This window comes from Mobula hypostoma, chromosome 5 (assembly GCF_963921235.1).
Source record: "Mobula hypostoma chromosome 5, sMobHyp1.1, whole genome shotgun sequence".
Lineage (NCBI taxonomy): Eukaryota > Metazoa > Chordata > Chondrichthyes > Myliobatiformes > Myliobatidae > Mobula > Mobula hypostoma.
In genome coordinates, this window is record NC_086101.1 from 118,191,566 (window position 1) to 118,205,769 (window position 14,204).

The 14,204-nt window shown below is 46.3% G+C and overlaps 1 protein-coding gene across 5 annotated transcripts in view; it reads right to left on the reverse strand.

The window, feature by feature from the left end:
• Window positions 1–14,204, reverse strand: part of LOC134346963 (insulin receptor substrate 1-B-like) — a 150,744-nt gene that overhangs the window by 111,606 nt on the left and 24,934 nt on the right. The gene's annotated exons all lie outside the window — the stretch shown is intronic.

Consider the following 14,204-nt stretch of genomic DNA (forward strand, 5'->3'; position numbering starts at 1 on the left):
GAGAGGGGAGGGCTGAGAGAAGGGAATGTCTGTACCAGGAGCAACCCACACAAAATGCTGCAGCAACTTGGCAGGTCGGGCAGCATCCACGGAAAAGAATAAATAGTCCACGTTTCCAGCTGAGACCCTTCTTTAGGACTCAGAGGAAAGGCGGGGGGTGACGTCTGAATTAAAAGGTGGGAGGAGGGGAAGGAGGCTCGTTGAAAGGTGAAGAGTGAAGCCAGGTGGGTGGGAAAGGTAAAGGCTGGAGAAGAAATAATCTGATAGGAGAGGAGAGTGGACAAGAGGAGAAAGGGAAGGAGGAGGGGACCCAGGGGTCAGGACAAGCCATGCAAGAACCAATTGACCAAAGCGCAGTGGTACCTTCTGGGAAAGGGTTGTGGAGGGCTGCAAACTACTGGTCTCCAGGCATAAAGAGAAGAATTACCGCGGGCACCACGGTAGTGTAGCAGTTAACATGACACGATTACAGCTTGGGGGGGGGGGTTGTTCCAGAGTTCGAAGTTCAATTCTGGCGCCATTCTATAAAGAGTCTGTGGGATACGTGGGTTTTCCCCATGTTCTCCGGGTTTCTCCCACAGTCCAAATACATACCAGGATAGTTAATTGGTCATCATATATTGTCCCGTGATTAGGTTAGGATTAATTGGGGTTGTCCGGTGCTGCTAGGGCAGGGTGACTTGAAGGGCCAACTCGCGCTGTATCGCTAAATAAATAAGGTGAATGAGAGTGAAAACATAAGCTGAAGGAATGACACGTCACAGCCCTCAGGACTCAATAACCAATTCAAGAAATCGGATAACCGGCATGTACAATTTGCTTCAGTATTCACCAGCGAGAGGGACCTTGCCAAATGCGAGGACAGTGTAAAACAGGCTGATATGTTAGGGCATGTCAATGTTAAGAAAGAGGATGTGCTGGGGCTTTTGAAAAACATTAGGATAGTTAAGGCCTTAGGGGCCAGACAGGATATAACTCATGGCACCATGGGAAGTGAAGGAAGAGATTGCTGCGCTTTTCACGATGATCTTTGTGTCCCCAGTGGCCACAGGAGTAGTACCAGATGATTTGTTCATTCGTTACGTGCCCTGTCGTATGACGAGGGTGATCATGGTCTATATCCATGACCATGATTGCTGTTGACAAATTTTTCTACAGAAGTAGTTTACCATTGGACACTTCTGGGCAGTGTCTTTACAAGACAGGTGACCCCAGCTGTTATCAATACTCTTCAGAGATTGTCTGCATGGCGTCAGTGGTCACATAACCAGGACTTGTGATATGCACTGGCTGCTCATATGACCATCCACCACCTGCTCCCTCGGCTTCACATGACCCTGGGCTAATCAGGTGCTACACCTTGCCTAAGGATGACCTGCAGGCTAGCGGAGGGAAGGAGCACCTTACACCTCCTTTGGTAGAGAGGTGATCTAACCACCAGATGATTAGATGGTGTAAATGGTCTTACTTTGTTCAGGAAGAGAGTACAGATAAACTTGGGAACTATAGACCAGTGAGTTTTCCTTCAATGGTGGAAAATCATTGGAGAAGATCCTTAGAGACAGGATTTATGAGTATTTGAAGCACAGTCTGATTAGGGTAGGTCAGCATGCCTTTCTGAGGTGCAGGTCATGAGTCTGATTGAATTGTTTGAGGATGTGACAAAGCACATTGATGAAGGCAAAGTAGTGGATGTGGTGTATTTGAGATTTAGGAAGACGTTTGATAAGGTTCCCCATGGTGGGGTCATTCAGGAGGCATAGGATTCAGGGAAGCTTGGCTGTGTGGGTACAGAATTGGTTTGCCCATAGAAGGCCATACAAGACATGGAAGCAGAATTAGGCCATTTGGCCCATTGAGTCTACTCCGCCATTCAATCCATTTTTCCCCTCCTCAACCTTACTCCCTGGGCTTCTCCCCAAAACCTTTGATGTTGTGTTCAATCAAGAACCTATCAAGTTCTGCCTTAAAGTCACCCAATGATCTGGCCTCCACTGCTGCCTGTGGTAATAAATTTCACAAGTTCACCACCCTCTGGCTAAAGAAATTTCTCCGCATCTCTGTTTCAAATGGACGCTCCTCTATCCTGAGGCTGCGCCCTCTTGTCCTAGACTCCTCTACCATGGGAAACATCCTTTCCACATCTAGCATGTCAAGGCCTTGCAACATTTGAAAGGTTTCAATAAGATCCTCCCGTCATCCTTCTAAAAGCAAGTACAGACCCATATAATAACCATCGTATAATAACCCTTTCATTCCCAGAATCATCCTTGTGAACCTCCTCTGAACTCTCTCCAATGCCAGCACATCTTTTAGATGAAGAGCCCAAAACTGTTCACAATACTCAATCACAAACAAGAGAAAATCTGTAGATCCTGGGAATCACAACAACACACACAAAAAAACACGAGGAATTCTGCAGATGCTGGAAATTCAAGCAACACACATCAAAGTTGCTGGTGAACGCAGCAGGCCGGGCAGCATCTCTAGGAAGAGATACAGTTGACGTTTCAGGCCGAGACTCTTCGTCAGGACTAACTGAAGGAAGAGCTAGTACGAGATTTGAAAGTGGGAGGGGGAGGGGGAGATCCAAAATGATAGGAGAAGACAGGAGGGGGAGGGATGGAGCCAAGAGCTGGACAGGTGATTGGCAAAAGGGATATGAGAGGATCAACTCAGCAGGCCAGGCAACATCAACGGAAAAAAATACAGTTGACATTTTGGGCTGAGACCCTTCAGCAGGACTGAAGAAAAAAATATGAGGAGTAGATTTCAAAGGTGGAGGGAGGGGAAAGAGAAACACAAGGTAATAGATGAAACTGGGAGGGGGGGAATGAAGTAAGGAGCTGGGAAATTGATTCCTTAAAGAGATACAGGGATGGAGAAGGGGTATCTGATAGGAGAGGACACAGGCCATGAAAGAAAAAAGAAAAGGGTGGAGGAGCACCAGAGGGAGGCGATGGGCAGGCAAGGAGATAAGGTGGGAGAGGGAAAAGGGGGCTGGAGAATGGTGAAGGAGAGGAGGGCATTACCAGAAGTTAGAGAAATTGATGTTCATGCCATCAGGTTGGAGTCAACCTAGACAGAATACAAGTTGTTGTTCCTCCAACCTGAGTGAGGCCTCATCACGACAGTAGAGGAGGCCAAGGATTGACATATCCAAATGGGAATAGAAAGTGGAACTAAAATGGGTGGCCACTGGGAGATCCTGCTTCTTCTGGCGTACGATACTCAAGGTGAGGCCTCAACAACGCCTTATAAAGCCTCAGCATCACATCCCTGCTCTTGTATTCTACACCTCTTGACATGAATGCTAACATTTCATTTGCCTTCCTCACCACCGACTCTACCTGCAAGTTAACATTTAGGTCGTTCTGCTCAAGGACTCCCAAGTCCCACTGCATCTCAATTTTTTGGATTTTCTCCCCATTTAGAATATAGTCTGCACATTTATTTCTTCTATCAAAGTGTATGATAATTCATTGCCACTTTCTTGCCCTTTCTCCTAATCTGTCTAAGTGCTCCTGCAGCCTGTTTCCTCAACACTACCTGCCCCTCCACCAATCTTCGTTTTTTCTGCAAACCTGGCAGCAAAGCCATCTATTCCATCATCTAAATCATTGCTATACAGCATGAAAAGAAGTAGTCCCAGCACCAACCCTGCGGAGCACCGCAAGTCACTGGCAGCCAACCAGAAAAGGATCCTCTTATTCCCTCTAGCTGCCTACCAAAAGGCAGTGGGTGGTAGGGTGGAGATACGTCTAATAAACTCTGTTAGCCCACAATTGATATATTGTGCTCAGTCTGGTCTCCTCATTAAAGGAAAGCTGTGGAAACTTCAGAAAAAGTTCAGAGGAGATTTACCAGGACACTGCCAGAATTAGAGAGCATGTCTCATGAGGAATAATCCAAAGAGCTTCTACAGGTATATTAAGAGCAAAAGGATAGTAAGGGATAAAATTGGTCCTCTTGAAGATCAGAGTGGTCGGCTATGTATGGAACCAAAAGAAATAGGGGAGATCTTAAATGGGTTTTTGCATCTGTATTTACTAAAGAAACTGGAATGGAGTCAATGGAATGGTTGAGCAAGCTAGGGCATTTCTCTCTGGACTTCATAGAGGTGTACAAGATGCATAGATCATGTGGGTAGCCAAAGACTTTTCCATTGGTGGAAATGGCTAATACAAGGGGTGGTGGTAAAGGCAGAAACACAAGAGGCACATTGATGATAGAAAAAAATTGAGGGTTATGTGGAAAAGAGGGGTTAGATTGATCGTAGGGGAGGTTAAAAGGGCCTGTACTGTGCTGTAATGTTCTATGTTCTACATATCAAAGCTGGTCAATACTGATGAAAGATCAGCTAATATCAACTGTTTTCTCTCCACAGATGCTGCCTGACTTGCTGAACATTTCCCGCATCCCTAGCACCTACATAGGAGCTATGTTCCTCATAGTTCCAGTATTGGTTTCTTACCCGCTTTCCTGTCTCCATTCATCTCCAATTGACATCTTTTCCAGACAAACCAGCACTAATTAACAAGTGTTTTTCTCTCTCACAGCAGGCACCACTTCAGTCTTCCTTCATTCCCCAATCTATCACGGGCATTCCCACTTGCCCCCTCCAGTTCCCACCCTTCTCTGCAAACTTTAAATATTTTGATTTCTAACATTTCCTAATTCTGGAAATACTGGCTCCAATGTCTGATCTTTTTTTTCACATTTTGGGAAATAGGAAATCAGAATCAGGTGTAATATCACCAACATATTTTGTGAAATTTGTTGTCTTTGCAGCAGCAAAACAATGCAATACATAATAATAGAGAAAAAACTGAATTACAGGAAGTATATATATTAAGTAGTTAAATTAAATAAGTAGAGCAAAAACAGAAATAAAAAAGTAATGAGGTAGCGTTCATGGGTTCAATGTCCATTCCAGAAATCTGATGGCAGTGAGGATAAATCTGTTTCTGAATTGTTGAGAGCCTTCAGGCTTCCATATCTCCTCCCTGATGGTAGCAGTGAGAAAAAAGCATGTCCTGGGTGATGGGGGTCCTTAATGACGGATGCCCCCTTTTTGAAGCATCGCTCCTTGAAGATGTCCTGGATTCTACACAGGCTAGTACCCATGATGGAGCTGACTGAGTTTACAACTCTCTGCAGCTTACTTTGATCCTGTACAGTAGCACTCCCACCCCCACTGCCATACCAGACGGTGATGCGGCCAGTTAGAATGCTCCCCAAGGTAAATCTGTAGAAATTTTCAAGTGTTTTTGGTGACATACCAAATCTTCTCAAACTCCTAATGAAATATAGACACTGTCATGCCTTCTTTGTAGTTGCATTGATATATTAGGTCCATGTTAGATCCTCAGAGATATTGACAGCCAGGAACATAAAATTGCTCACTCTTTCCACTTGGGCTCCCTCTATGAGGACGGGTGTTTGTTCCCTCATCTTACCCTTTCTGAAGCCCATAATCAGTTCTTTTGTCTTACTGACATTGAGTGCAAGGCTGTTGCTGCGATAGCACTAAATTAGCCGGTACATCTCACTCCTACACACCCTCTCGTCACCATTTGAGATTTTGCCAACAAAGGTTGTGTCGTCAGCAAATTTATAAATGGCATTTGAGCTGTGCCTAGCCACACAGGTTTTTAATTCCTGGCTTCATCTTCAATTAGCTGTAGTGGCCAACTGTCAGTAAGCCTTGGTTGCAAGATCTGAGACATGCATTTATCTATACAGTCCAAAACTCCCACCGAGGGAATGCAACACTTTCGGTAGGGTAGGCTTTAGGATACGACTTTAATCTGAAGCCTTGAATATTCTTTAAGGTGCATGTGAAAGATCCCACATCCTGCTGTTGCAGAAAAGCAAATGAATTTGCCTTGTATTAAGTGCAGTCGGCCAGGTTTGCATAATGGAAACATGAAGAAAATCTGATAAAACCTCACCGCAGAATCAGTCAGGAATGGAGTGGCAAAGTTAACAGTTTAGTCATTTAAACTACACTCATCCTGAACAACAAACACCCACTTTGGAGATTAAGGAATCTATTTAGTTACAGGCCAAATGCTCTTTGACACCAATGTTTCTAGTAATAGATTTGAATGAAAGCCAATAAATATGTCTAATTATACTCAGAACATGAATCCTTTCCAGTTAACAGTCATGTCCCAAATCATTGGCTTGATGCTTTATGGATCTGAAGTCGACCAACAGCCCACTTCTTCACAGATATGGACCTTTGTTAGATACCTGCTAACCAAAGTACACATGGCATTTCCAACTCCCAACTAAGACACAGTCCATGTTTGAGGATAACTGGGTTCGTGACCAAAAAATGAAATGGATTAGATTTTTACTTCAACGGAACTTCATAATACCAAAAGACTGAAGATAGATGAGCACTAATTATTGTCACCTCTCTGTAACCACTGCTTACTCAACACTCTTTGACTGAAGCAAAACACAAAAATAAGATGAAGGAACTCAGCAGGTCAGCAGCATCTATGGAGGGAAATGGACAGTCAACGGTTCTGGTCAAGATCATTCATCAAGACTTGAGAGGAGGAAAACTTCTTCAAGGTGGGCAAACCTTGATGGGATTTCGCAGCCGAGTAGCAAAATAGATACACAAGAGTGCAAAAGAGCTGAAATCTGGAGTAAGGCATTAAAAGCTAAAGGAACTCAGCAGGTCTGCAGGTAAATGAAGTCGGTGCTTTGGGTCAAGACTAAATCTCCATTGATGCCACCTGAATCACGGTAGCACAGCGGTTAGTGCCACACTTCGGGTCGAGACCAAGTGTCCAATGATGCTACCTGAACCATGGTAGTGTAGCGGAAAGCACCACACTTTGGCTTATGACCAAGTCTCCATTGATGCTACCTGAAGCATGGTAGTGTAATGGCTAGCGCCACATATTACAGCTCAAGGCATCGGAGTTTGGAGTTCAACTCCGGCACCCTCTGAAAGAAAGTTTCCATGAGGATGTCGGCATCCTCCGGGTGCTCTGGTTTCCTCCCACAGTTCAAAGAGGTACTGGGTAGTAGGTTAATTGGTCATTGTAAATTGTCCTGGGATTAGGCCTGGGGTAAATAGATGCATTACTGGGCAGTGTGGCTCATTGGGCCAGAAGGGCCTGTATCTCTAACTAAATAAATGAAGTGCTTGATTCAGTTCCTTCAGTTTTTGCTGGCTTGCTCCTGATTCCAGCATCTGCAATCTCTTGTGTCTCCTCTTTAAAGGTAACAGACTGCACTACAGTGAAGAGAACTGCTGAACTGTTCGGGTTAGAAACCAACTGAAGTAGCAATAAGAACATATCTGACTATCTTTGCACCTCAAATTGCAATCGTTGATCCAAACACTGAGCCGCAGTACAAACAGTAGGAAACACAGGTCAAACACACACAAAACACAGATAAGAGCTTTTATCTTCACCAAGATCCGTTGCACTTTGATCAGCTGAGTATTAAAGCCAGCTGATCAGGAACAAAATGTATATGGGGAGTCCAGATTGTATTATAGAATAACACAGCACAGGAAAAGATCTTGGTTACTCACTCGTTAGTCTCACATTTCTCTTTCCCATCCCCAGATGTCAGTCTGTGGCCTCCTCTACTGCCATGATGAAGCCACACTCTAAGATTGCAGGAGCAACACTTTATATTCCTTCTGGGTAGCCTCCAACCTGATGGCATGACCATCGATTTCTTGAACTTCCGGTAATTGGCTGCCCACTCCACCATTCCCCATTCTTGATCCCTGTCTCACTTCCTAATCTTACCTGCCCATCACCTCCCTCTGGTGCTCCCCCCTTCCCATTCTTCCATGGCCTTCTGTCCTCTCCCATCAGATTTCCCCTTCTCCAGCCCTTTATCTCTTTCACCAATCGACTTCCCAGCTCTTTACTTCACCCCTGCCCCTCCCAGTTTCACCTATCTCCTGCCACCTTGTACTCCTTCCTCCTCTCCCCCCAGCTCCTTAGTCTGACTCCTTCCCTCTTCCTTTCCAGTCCTGGAGAAGGGTCTCAGCCCAAAATGTTGACTGTTTACTCTTTTCCATAGATGCTGCCTGACTTGTTGAGTTTCTCCAGCATTTTGTGTGCGCTGCTTTGGATTTCCAGCATCTACAGATTTTCTCGTGTTTCCTTTCTCCCCTACCTTTGGTGTAATTTTTTTCTGCCTTCGGTTGGGTCTCAGGAATAAAAGGAAATGCTTTCACTTTACTCCAATGCCAGCCATGACTTAATGAGTTCAGCTCTTGCTGAGAGAGACTATGGCTTCAATGTCATCACCAGAGGTGAACACGAGATTCTGCAGAAGCTGGAAATCCAGAGTAACACATACAAAGACCCGATGAAGTGCCTCAGCCCAAAAGATCGACTGTTTAATCCTCTCCAAAGATGCTACCTGACCTGCTGAGCTTCCCCAGCACAGCGTGTGTATTGCTCTAGATTTTGCTTTAGATTTAGCATCTTCATTACCTCTTCTGACTGTTTATTCCTTTGCATAAATGCTACCTGACCTGCTAAGTTCCTCCAGCATTTTGCATGTATTATACCAGAGGTGGATACTCCCAATGTCAGGTCTAAGGGAGTATTAAATTATCAATCCACTTTAGGAGGAGACTTATTTGCCCTTGCAACAGATCCCAAAGTTAGTATTTCAATCCTAAAAGTTCACCTTGGTATCCTAATATCCTGGCCAATCCTTGGCCTTGATAGAGTGGATGTGGAGAGGATGTTTCCTATGGTGAGGCAGTCCAAGACCAGAGGACACAGGCTGAGAATAGAGGGGTGCACATTTAGAATGGAGATGAGGAGGAATTTCTTTAGCCACAGAGTGGTGAATCTGTGGAATTCGTTGCTGCAGGCAGCTGTGGAGGCCAAGTCACTGGGTATATTTAAGGCAGAGATCAATAGATTCTTGATAAGTCAGGGCATGATGGGATATGGGGAGAAGGTAGGAGATTAGGGCTGAGATGGAAAATGGCCTTAATATCTACACATTAAACAGAATTACTTAAAAAGCAGATTATCTGGTCGTTATCACACTGCCCTACACTCAGAGGCACACCTGTACACCTGCTTGTTAATGCAATTATCAAATCCGCCAATCATGTGGCAGCAGCTCAATGCATAAAAGCACACAGAAATGGCCAAGAGGTTCAGTTGTTGCTCAGACCAAACATCAGAACGGGGAAGGAATGACCATGGAATGATTGTTGGTGCCAAACGGGGTGGTTTGAGCATCTCAGAAACTGCTGATTTCCTTGCAATTTTCATGCACAACAGTCTCCAGAACAGGGGTTCCCAACTTTCCAACCTTCTCTTATGCCATGCGACCTTAGCACTAATCGAGGCGTCGAGGCATCTGTGGACCACAGATTGGGAACACTTGCTCTAGAGTTCAAAGAGAATGGTGCGAGAAACTAAAAAAAAATCCATTGAGTAGCAGTTCTGTGGGTAAAAATGCCTTGTTAACGAGAGAGGTCAGAGGAGAATGGCCAGACTGGTTCAAGCTGACAGGAAGATGACAGTAACCTAAATAACCATGTGTTACAACAGTGTGTGCAGAAGAGTATCTGCGAATGCACAGCATGACAAACCTTGAAGTGGATGAGGTACAGCAGAAGACCACCAACATACACACCCAGTGGTCACTTTATTAGGTACAGGTGGTAGATAATAAAGTGGTCTCTGAGTGTAGTACGCAACTGTAAACTAGCCTCTCACTAAGAGCTCAAGAAAGCAAACAACGTAGTGGGGTTATGTGCCATGTCATATGACATCATGATTCTGTGCCGTGTCGTATGACATGGGTGATCATCATCTTTCTGTGACCATGACTGTCCTTGACAAATTTTTCTACAGAAGTGTTTTTTCATTGCCTTCTTTTGGGCAATGAAGTTATAAAAACGGGCGACCCTGGCCATTATCAATACTCATCAGAGATAATCTGCCCAGCATCAGTGGTCGCATCAGCAGGACTTATGATATGCACCAGCTGCTCATACAACCATCCACCACCTGCTCCCATGGCTTCACGTGTCCCTGATCTGGGGGCGGGGGCAGTGCTAAGCAGGTGCTACACCTTGCCCAAGGGTGACATGCAGGCTCGCGAAGGGAAGCATCACTTTGCACCTCCTTTGGTACAGATGTATCTCCATCTTGCCACCCAAATGGCCTCCACTGAGCTTTAACTGATCTCTGCATCTATCCACTTTGACTATTTCTGCACAGATGGATATCTAAGCCTATGACTATTATAGGGACATCATGCTTAGTAGGCCTATCCCATCCGTGCTACCAAAGGACTGCAACCTATGTCATGGAATCCGGTCAAAGCAATGCTGTAGAGGTCATAAACGTTTTCTCCAGCACAATCACAAACCATCTGTGGAGGGAGACAGCCAACAATTTTGAGTTGAGATGAAGGGTCTTAACTCAAAACGTCAGATGTCCCTTTACCTCCAAGGATGCTGTCTGACCTGCAGAGTTGTTCCAGCAGGTTGCATTTTGCTGCCAGTTCCAGCATCTGTAGTCTCTTGTCCTCCAAGAGGACCACAACCTTGTCGCAGGGTTTGGATGACTCGCACAGCTACTTTGGCTGGAGTTAGGGCTTTGTGCTTTGCCTCTTGGTAGGGTCACCCATGCCAAACACGTCAAAGGGTAGAGGCCAGACTAAGAGTGGTCCACCAGTCCTCCAGGTTCGGGGGTTCAGCACAGGGCTAACAATTGGTCAAACAAAACTGTTATGGAAACAGCAATGAAGAATCCTTCTATATCTGACTGTGACAGTAATCCTGACTCTCCACCTGGAACTCGCATGACTGCATGTGCAACAGCAGCAAAAACTGAGCTACAGACATGATGACTCGGAGGCAGCGCTTAGGGGGTTAATGGCGCCAAAACAGCAACTCATTTGTTTGCATCTTCGGAAACAGCTCTATTTCCATCTTTAATATCTCTATTTTTGCCTTTCAGGGTTCTTTTGAAGACCCTGACCTAGAGTTACACGCTGACTATGGTTCTTTGAGGAAATGGGACCCACTCTCAAGGGTTTCACGACTGGCTGTTGTTCGGTACACTAAGGGTATGGCCTAAGAGTTCGGCTCACCTTCAGAGGCCTAGGATCTCGGGGCTCTGGAGACGGCAGGAGATCCGTATGTCGTCGGGGGAGTCAGAAGACCCGAGATCTTTGGGCACAGAACTTGAAAAAAGTGACGCAGCGGACTTTTAACATAGTAAACCAGTGAGCTATTTGTTACATCTCCTCTCTCGCTGTGAAACGGAGACACCTCTTTCTCCCTTATTAGCGGGAGAGAGAGGGCTTGTGGTATGTCGAATGCCGGGTGAACAATGTAGACTTTGGAGTACTGCAAGTCTGTGTCTTTACTGTTGCTTTGCTCATGCTTGAGTGCTCAGTGGCCGGTGCCAAAGCCTTTCTTTTGCCTGTCGAGGGGAGGGGGGATTGTTGCTTGCTGCCACTTACATGTGGGAGGGAGGGGAGCTGGGGGGAGGGACTTTGGGGTTCTAACATTTAACTGTTGTTCATTCTTTGGGGCACTGCTCTGTTTTCATGGATGATTGCAAAGAAAAAGCATTTCAGGATGTACATTGTATACGTTTCTCTGACATTGAATGTACCTTTGAAACCCTGGAAACCTTTGATGAAGGAAGCCCCGAACACCGCCAGAGATGGAGGACCGTCATTGCTGACCTAAACACCAGAGCATAACAGGCACGAGGTAGGTAAGTACTCCCTTGTGTTCTAGTAAAGAACAAATGTAATGTTCCCTTACCAGAAAATAGCCAGCCCCGTTCAACCAGCATTGGAAAGTTATGACCCTGAACTCTCAAACCACTGCATTGAGGGATGTACAGAGTTTGTCAATGTCAGGGATCAGGGGCGGCACAGTAGCATAGTGGTTAGCACAATGTTTTACAGTACAGAGTCGACTCCCAGCAGTCTCTGTAAGGAGTTTGTACGATCTCCCTCATGACCAAGTGGGTTTCCACCGGGTGCTTCGGTTTCCTCCCACAGTCCAAAGACATACCAGTGGGTAGGTTGATTGGTCATTTTAAATTGTCCTGTGATTAAGCCAGGGTTAGATTGGAGGAATTGTTGGGCAGCACAGCTTGAAGGGCCGGAAAGGCCCATTCAACAAATAAATCTGTTGGATTCGCAAAGGAGAAGGAAACCTTTTACTTTCCAACTGCAAAAAGTTCGTTTCCAGACACTGCATGCAAACGTGATGTTCCCCAGTAAATGACAATTACTTCAATTTGGCCGAGATCATCTCCCACCATCTCCAATCATTCACCAGGATCAATTATCATTGTACAATACTTGGAATACAGACGTACAGAATGCTCCTTGGTGTCATCGCAACACACAATGTTGCAACAGGAGGCATCCATTTAGTCCTACAGGATTGTTCATGGCTGACTTGGGTCAACACTCATTAGGACAATATCAAGACTACCTGGGTGCTGAGAAGTTTTATTAGAATAGGACCAGCATTGAGTGACCTTGTGGAGAGACAAGAGGCATTTAATAGAGGAGATCTGATCTCAAAAGACACTGCGATTTCTCAGAGAGCGGATAAACTGGAGATAGCTAGTGCAATATCACATGGAAGAAGGAGACAAGCAGTGAGTTCTAACAACTTGGATCACGATGCACAGAAAGGTGACAGAAGCACATTCAACACAATCTTTTTTTACACCCATCTTCAGCTGCTGCAGTGGCACCATTAGTGAGGGATGGCAAAACTGCATAATTACAGCAAACCCCTCACCATCTGCTAACTTATGGTTCAGAAATACTGGCAGCACAATATCTGGCTCACAGAATGCTTATGCTCATGTCCCCCTGTATGCAATGGGACCCACATTCCCTATAGTCCCCTGTACACAGTGGGACCCAGTTTTCCTATACTGCCCTGTACACAGTGGGACCCAGCTTTCCTACACTTCCCTGTACACAGTGGGACCCAGCTACCCTACACCCCTCCCCCTGTACACAGTGGGACCCAGCTACCCTACACCCCTCCCCCTGTACACAGTGGGACCCAGCTACCCTACACCCCTCCCCCTGTACACAGTGGGACCCAGCTACCCTACACCCCTCCCCCTGTACACAGTGGGACCCAGCTTTCCTACACCCCTCCCCCTGTACACAGTGGGACCCAGCTACCCTACACCCCTCCCCTGTACACAGTGGGACCCAGCTTTCCTACACCCCTCCCCCTGTACACAGTGGGACCCAGCTACCCTACACCCCTCCCCCTGTACACAGTGGGACCCAGCTACCCTACACCCCTCCCCCTGTACACAGTGGGACCCAGCTACCCTACACCCCTCCCCCTGTACACAGTGGGACCCAGCTTTCCTACACCCCTCCCCCTGTACACAGTGGGACCCAGCTTTCCTACACCCCTCCCCCTGTACACAGTGGGACCCAGCTTTCCTACACCCCTCCCCCTGTACACAGTGGGACCCAGCTACCCTACACCCCTCCCCTGTACACAGTGGGACCCAGCTACCCTACACCCCTCCCCTGTACACAGTGGGACCCAGCTACCCTACACCCCTCCCCCTGTACACAGTGGGACCCAGCTACCCTACACCCCTCCCCCTGTACACAGTGGGACCCAGCTACCCTACACCCCTCCCCCTGTACACAGTGGGACCCAGCTACCCTACACCCCTCCCCCTGTACACAGTGGGACCCAGCTACCCTACACCCCTCCCCTGTACACAGTGGGACCCAGCTACCCTACACCCCTCCCCTGTACACAGTGGGACCCAGCTACCCTACACCCCTCCCCTGTACACAGTGGGACCCAGCTTTCCTACATTCCCTGCTCTCCCATGCTTCCCTCAACACGGCAAGGCCCTGATTTCATGTTCTGCTAAAGCACATTAGTTTGTGTTTCTTGCACTCCCTTTCAATTTCACTGGAAAATTTATCATCCAACCACAGAACACCTGAAAAAAAATCTGAACTGAAAGTACATGTTGGAATATTTGTTGCAATATTAATTTGAATCACACTTATTACTGAAAGTTGCCACTCCAGCTCCACCAAAGATCCATGCGTGCCAGATTAACAGTTTTATTATACATATGCACCTCCAAGAAGACCTTATCGTAGGGTTTGGAGCTTGTGTGCCTCAATGACCTGGACAGCGA